Genomic DNA, 7,846 nt, shown 5'->3' with positions numbered 1-7,846 from the left:
ATAATGCGTACCGGGGTCTATTAGTATGACAATGGTCTAAAGACTTTCACAAAAAAATTCTAAGATTACCGCTGGACTAACCTATAAAATAGAGATTAGCACTTTGATGCTTAAATTAGTAATGCATTGACTGAATAAATGAAAGAAAAACTTGAATTCAAGTGAACATAATGATTAATCATGATGTTTATGTAATATAATTAATGTGAAGTGCGAAAGTATGCTACAAAATAGTCTAAAAATCGAGAGAGAATGAGAGCATGAGTGTGATAGGTTGGCCCCTCAAAAAGATTGGGCAATACCTTAGTTTATAGACATTTGTACAAAAGGATCAAGAAGGTTTTTAGGGTGAATCTGATACCATTACATAGCTCCATATGTTAGCTACACAATAAAAAAAGAATTTTAGAATTTGGACTTATAGAGACGAAGATATGACCATTTGATGGAGTCTTGCCCAGTCTATCAGAGTATCCTGGGATTCAGTTACTTACTGACTAAAGAATTAATTCTAGTCGGGTTTCTTGAAGTTAATTAACTAGTTTTTACTATGATGTATCTTAAGTTGGCAGCAACTTGTATGTCGAGTCCTCCCTATTGTATGTTGACTCATCTTGTTGGATTAGATTCATTTCTTGGACCTGCCAGATTAGTAGAGCCAATGCAAGTTATAGGCATCATTACCTTACTTGTGGGCCAACAGGTCTTCATTTGCGGGGTTAGCTTAGTGGGGGCCCACTATCTTATTCTTTAGGCCTTGAGAACAAATGTTGAGGAGATATCAATATGCTTTTTCTGGGGATAATTTCATTCTTCAAACCCTAACTATGCCACTAAGTCAATTTTGGTACCTTATATTCCAACTTCATCGATTTTGGTCCTTGACATTTGTAAATTTCATCATTGTTAGTACACTCTGTTAGTTTAATATGAAATTTAACTCCAATTTGTAGGAAAAGTGAGGCGGGTTTTCAACAATAAAATGATATGTTTGGCAGCTTTAGACATCAATACACAAGAGATGCTTAAAAATGTTGAATTTAGGAAAATGTTGGCCAAATATTTTAAAGTCTGTCTGTGTTTGAAAACTCAGCTAAAAACTATCTTGCGTTTTAAAAATAGGCAAAATAACCCCTATATTTTTGTAAATGTAGCTTACTTGCTCATTCCCTTTAAAATCACTTAACGATGTTAATTTTTTATTAAATAACTGTTATATCCCCCTCCACCCTCCGCCATCCCCTTCCCCCATCGCCCACCCCAACAAACCCCATCTACACCGCCACTCACCACAGAGGGTCGGTGATGTCGGCAACATTGTCGTCCCTGATCTAGGCGACACCGATCAATTCCAAGCGACGGCAGCCATCACCTAGATCTAATTGGGTGACCAAGGTCGTGGTCGCCCAGATCACCATCATCACCCAAATTCTTTAAATTTTATTTTTAAGTTAAAAAATTAAGAAAATTAATTCAAACTTAAAATAATTCAAAGAAAGTAATAAAATTTCATTTTAAATCTTATATTGGTAATTTAAATCTATAATACTATTTATAGTAAATAATATGATTTATTTATAATTATTATAAATAATTAACATTTATATTCACATAGATATTTAAGTTTAAAACTGAATTTTAGTATATAATATTTTTTGTATTTTGATATTAAATTTAAATTATATACTTTAAAGTTTTACATATATTTTTGTATTTCAATAATTAAATACTAATATAGCTTTTTAAAATTATTTTTTTATTTTTTAGTTTGGAAATCTTAAATTTAAAATTATTAAAAATTAAGTTACTTGAATTTTGAAATAAAAAATTAAAATTTTTCAAAAGTTTGAAATAATTAAAGGAAAGTATCAAATTTTCATTTTCAGTACTTATAACATTAATTAAAATTTAACAAGAATTTATTTAATATTTTAATTAAATAATAATTTAAATTAGTTAATAATGTATAATTTTTATAAACAATCCCTTATGGGCATAATACAGTCTAGTCTGGCACATGGACCAGTTTATTTTAATGTATATCCAAATTTACAATTATCTTTATCTGATATTAATATATTAGATGCCTTAACATTAAATGTTAAAACTCATGGTTATGATTACATGCCTTGAACAGAAGTAATATGTATCTGTTATAGAATATATTATAAGCCTTTATTTACATTAAATCCACAATGTAAAAGGATTGATAAATCAAAAAATGAAACTATACTAATTGAAACAAACTTTAGTAATTCAAATATTACTACAAGAAGACCTATTAAATGGGAAGAAATAACTTTTCCAGAAAACTGGATAATTGAACAAGCTGTACCTAAAAGGTCACAAATACATGATCATAATAAGATTATAGATATTCTTCAAAATAATGAAGGAACTGTAAATATTAAATTTGAAACAAATTCTAAATCATTACTATTTCAGAAATGTAACTCGATGAGATCTTACATATCACCTATAGATTATAGGGTAGAATCTCCTATGCCTTCTAGAGCCTCTACTTCTCAAATAAGAGAAACAGAAATATTTACTCCTGTTACAGAAAAATTATATATTAACAGACAAAATACTGTAAGAGAAGCTAATAATCAAACTCAGGATAATAATGAGTTAGAACCGACTATGTCAGAAATGGAGTTTAATATTTAATGGATTATAGCTCTATTATAGATTTTAGCCCTGGCTCTCCAGCCAGAAAAATTATTTCAGAAGAATTTAAAGACGCAGGTTATAGCCAATTCAGAGAATGGTTTTTCCAAAACTTTGATAAGCAAGAAATGTTATATTTTCAAGATGAATTTTATAAGGTTTGCAAAGAAAAAAATGCTTCAATTCCTTTTGTGACATGGTTTATTGATACATATGTCAAAAACTATATTTCTGTTATAGAAAGAAATTATAGACTAGAATCAGAGAAAGTTTATCAAGGTCTTTACCCTCCACAACAGTCTTTTCATATTGAAAAGAATGAAAAAATTCATAATTTTTCAGCCTTTTCTAAATTAATAGAAACAGACACTCTTACAGTAACTTGTAAACATATTAATAATATGTTTGAACAACAAAATTATACTAATTTATTCCTTAATATTTTAGGAGAACAAATACAATCAATTCATAATAAAATTGAAATGATTATTAAAGCTATAAATAATATACAACCGGTCATAATAAAAACAAAATCTGAGGAAAAAGAAGCATCTCCTAGCTTTCAGCCTCCTCCAGTTATATCTGATTTCAAAATAAGACCAATACATGAATTAGAAAAAATGCTTGAAGAAAAATTCAGTAAATTAAGTATAAAAACTCTTGATAAGGAGTTACAGTATGAATTGATAGAAAATACCAACCATAAACAAGTTTTTAAAAACCAAATCAATAAAATTACTAACAAATGGGCTGATAAACCTATTCAAAGTAAATTCTATTATAATAGACCAACACCTATGGATGTTTTACATGAAGAATATACTGATACAATAGATATTAGTTATTCAGGTAATAAGATTTATGAATGGAACATAGATGGATATTCTAATAAACAGATTTATAACACAGTACATAGAATGCTTATGTATTCCACTATTTGCAAAAATAGTAATAATTCAGATAAAACTATTGCAGCAATGATTGTTGCTGGATTTATCGGACAACTTAAAGGTTGGTGGGATAATTATCTATCTCAACAAGATAAAGATAGTATTATTAATACTGTTAAACAAGAAAATAATAATTTAGTTGAAAATGCAGTTTATACACTTGCTGTTAATATTATTGAACACTTTACAGGAAGATTTAGTGATAATAGTGATACTATTAGAACTTTATTATAAAATCTAAGGTGTAAAACACTTTCAGATTTTAGATGGTATAAAGATACTTTCTTAAGTAGAGTAATGGAATTACCAGAATGTAATAATATACATTGGAAATCAAAATTTATTGATGGTTTACCTAGTCTATTTGCAGAAAGGATTAGGAAAAAATTAAGAAAAGACCAGATTAATATCCATATGAAAGTTATACTTACGGAGCTCTAATAGATACTTGTATACAAGAAGGATTAGCTTTGTGTAATGAAATAAAGCTTAGTCAACAAATTAAAAAACAAAACCTTGATGAAAGGAAACAATTAGGACAATTTTGTCAACAATTTGGTTTAGAAAATCCTACTACTAGTAAGGACCATAAAATTAATAAGCCTTATAAATCAAAACATAGAAAATATTCTCAGAAGCATATAGAGAAAAAGAATAAAAGAAAAGAAGAAAAATCTCAAAGAAAATCAAAATATTCGAAATATAAAAATAGATATTGTAAGATTTGCAAGAAATTAGGTCATACTGCAAAATACTGTTGGACTAAAAAGAAGATTAATAATCTTGAAATATCAGATGATATAAAGAATATAATAATACAAACTTTACAAGAATCAGAATCTGAAAATACAGAAACAGAAACAATAAGTACTTCTGAATCAGAAGAAGAAGAAGAAATATTAAATGTGTTAGAAAATCAAAATATTTCAGAATCAAGTTCAGAATGTGAACCTTGTAGTCTAGGACTAGCCTGTCCTAAAGAACTAAATAATATTAATAGTAAAAATGATATTGAAAAATCGGAATTGTATAAAATACTCTCCCAATTCTCAGAAATGAATATTAAAGTTCTTACTTCAAATCATGCTTTTGAATTATTAAAAGCAATTAAAGATCCAAAATTAAGAATGCAAATTATTGATGAGATTAATACTGAATCCAGTACTTCTACTTCTTATAATACAGAAGAAAACTTAAATGAAACAATTATAAACCCAAAAAGATCATACAATATGAATGAGGTAATGAATCAACTTAGAAGTAAATATCAATATAAAGAAGATAATATATCTCTTCAAAATTTATATAAAGAAATAGATAATCTAAAAGAAGAAATTAAAATATTGAAAGATAAAAATACTATTCAGGAATCTAGAATTTCTGACTTAGAAAATATTTCTAGATTAGAAAATAGATCTCAAAATGATAATAAACTAAAAATAGATGAACATAGTATTTTCTCTGAAAACTTTTTATCAACCATAGAAATGGTTATATCCCAAAAATGGTATATAAAAATATCTCTTTTGAGTGATAATCATTATACAAAATCATTTACAACTCTTGTTGATAGTGGTGCTGATTTGAATGTTATTCAGGAAGGATTAATACCAACTAGATATTTTCATAAAACTAGTCATACTTTATGGCATGCTGGAGGTGATAAACTCCAAATACAGTATAAAATTCCTAAAGCTTTTGCCTGCATTGATAATAAATGTATTTCTCAAAGTTTTATTCTTGCTAAGAATATTACCAACCAAGTAATACTTGGGACTCCATTCTTACATAATATTTATTCAATAAAAAGGATTGATAGTAAAGGAATTATACGAACTTTCCAGAATGATGATATATTTCTTGAATTTATTATTGAACCATTTAGTAAAATGTTGCATAATATTTATGATAATATTAAAGCAAAACATAATCAAATTAATTTCTTAAAACAAGAAATAAATATTATAACAATCGAAGAGCAATTGAAAAATCCTAAATTACAGGATAAAATTAGTCTATTAAAAAATCAATTTTCTTTAGAAATTTGTAATGATCATCCTAATGCTTTTTGGGATAGAAAGAAACATATAGTTTCTTTACCTTATGAAGATTCTTTTGATGAAAAGAATATACCTACTAAGGCGAGACCTTGTCAAATGAATTCTGAATACCTAGAATTATGCAAAAAAGAAATTGAATCCCTTTTACAAAAAGGATTAATAAGTCCTTCTCAATCTTCATGGTCATGTACTGCTTTTTATGTTAATAAACATTCTGAAATTGAAAGAGGAATTCCAAGATTAGCTATAAATTATAAACCTCTTAATAAAGCATTAAAATGGATTAGGCATCCTATTCCTAATAAAAAAGATCTACTTGATAGACTTTATGATAGTTTAGTATTTTCTAAATTTGACTTAAAATCAGGATATTGGCAAATACAAATTAATAAATCTGATAGATATAAAACTGCATTTAATGTTCCTATTGGACATTATGAATGGAATGTTATGAAAAATGCTCCTTCTGAATTTCAGAAAATTATGAATGATATTTTTACTCCTTATAGTACTTTTATAATAATATATATTGATGACATATTAGTCTATTAAAAAACTATTGAAATGCATTTTAAACATTTAAATATATTTAAACGTTTAATTATACAAAATAGTTTAGTAATCTCTAAGTCAAAGATGGAATTATTCCAGACAAGAATAAGGTTTCTAGGTCATATCATTGAAAAAGGAAGTATTATTCCTATTAATAGAAGTATTGACTTTGCAGATAAATTTCCAAATGAAATAACTGATAAAACTCAATTACAAAGATTTTTAGGAAGTCTAAATTATATTGCTCCCTATTACAAAAATTTAATAGAAGATATGGCTATCTTATATGATAGACTGAAAAAGAATCCTAAGCCATGGACAATTGCTCATACAGAAGCTGTTAAAAGAATAAAATCTAAAGTTAAAACACTTCCTTGTTTAATGTTAAGTAATCCAGATTGGAAAAAGATCATAGAAACTGATGCATCTGATATAGGGTTTGGAGGAATATTAACCCAGATAAATCCTGAAACAAAACAAGTATATCTTGTTAGATTCCACTCAGGAAAATGGAATGATTCTCAGAAAAATTATGCAACTATAGCAAAAGAGATTCTAGCTATAGTCAAATGTGTTTTGAAATTTCAAGATGATTTATATAATCAAAAATTTGTGATTATGACAGACTGCAAAGCAACCAAATTCATGTTTCAAAAAGATTTTAAACATGATGTTTCTAAACAAATGTTTGCAAGATGGCAGGCTCAATTAGCCCCATTTGATTTTGAAATATTCTATAAAAAGGGAGAAGATAATAGTCTTCCAGATTTCTTAACTCGGGAATATTTTAACAAATGACAGGCATGAACTCCCGAGGTCGGGGAACTTCCTCTTATAGAGGAAGAGGTGGTCGAGGCAAAATACCTGAGATTATATCTCAGAATGGAAAACAAAAGCTCATAGCTATGGATTTATCACAAGATCCTGAATACCAGGCATTCTTGGAATATAAGAAAGGTCAGCAATCTCAAACTGAAGGGAATGATAGTCCCTCGTATGCCAAAATAATTGGTGATGAAGAATCTGAATCCAATAATATTGGATTTTCAAAAACCCAACATAAAGAAATTATATTTCTTTTGGAAGAAAAAGATTTAAAATGGAAAAATGATCCATGGGTTTTAATGCAAAGGTATTTGGATAATTCATCCTTACCAGCAAGGACTTATAAGTCCAGATATTTTTATGAACAAATACTTGTTCAAAATGGCTCATGTGAAATATCACATTTTACGAGCACTAATAAAGAAATTTATAATTTCAGCAAAATGATTATCAAAAAGGTTATACCTTTGGAAGATTGGGAAATTTCTCCTATGAAAGATAAAGAAATTTTGATTAATAAATCAGCAGTAAAATATAATTATTGGGATTATTGTGATGCCTTTATGAAGGTATTAGATTATGAAAATGATAAGCACAAACATTCCTGGTTTATAAAGGTTTGTGCCAATGTTTATAACACTGATATCCCACAGTGGTTTATATACTGGTTTTACTATTTTGGTCCTACTCCAAATATTTTACCTGAGAAAATAAAATTCTTTTTTGATAAATGGGTGGATATTTCACCACAATTGATAAAGAAACAAGAAGCTAAACTATTCATAGAGG

Source organism: Sesamum indicum, linkage group LG2 (assembly GCF_000512975.1).
Source record: "Sesamum indicum cultivar Zhongzhi No. 13 linkage group LG2, S_indicum_v1.0, whole genome shotgun sequence".
NCBI lineage: Eukaryota > Viridiplantae > Streptophyta > Magnoliopsida > Lamiales > Pedaliaceae > Sesamum > Sesamum indicum.
This window is presented reverse-complemented; position numbering follows the sequence as displayed.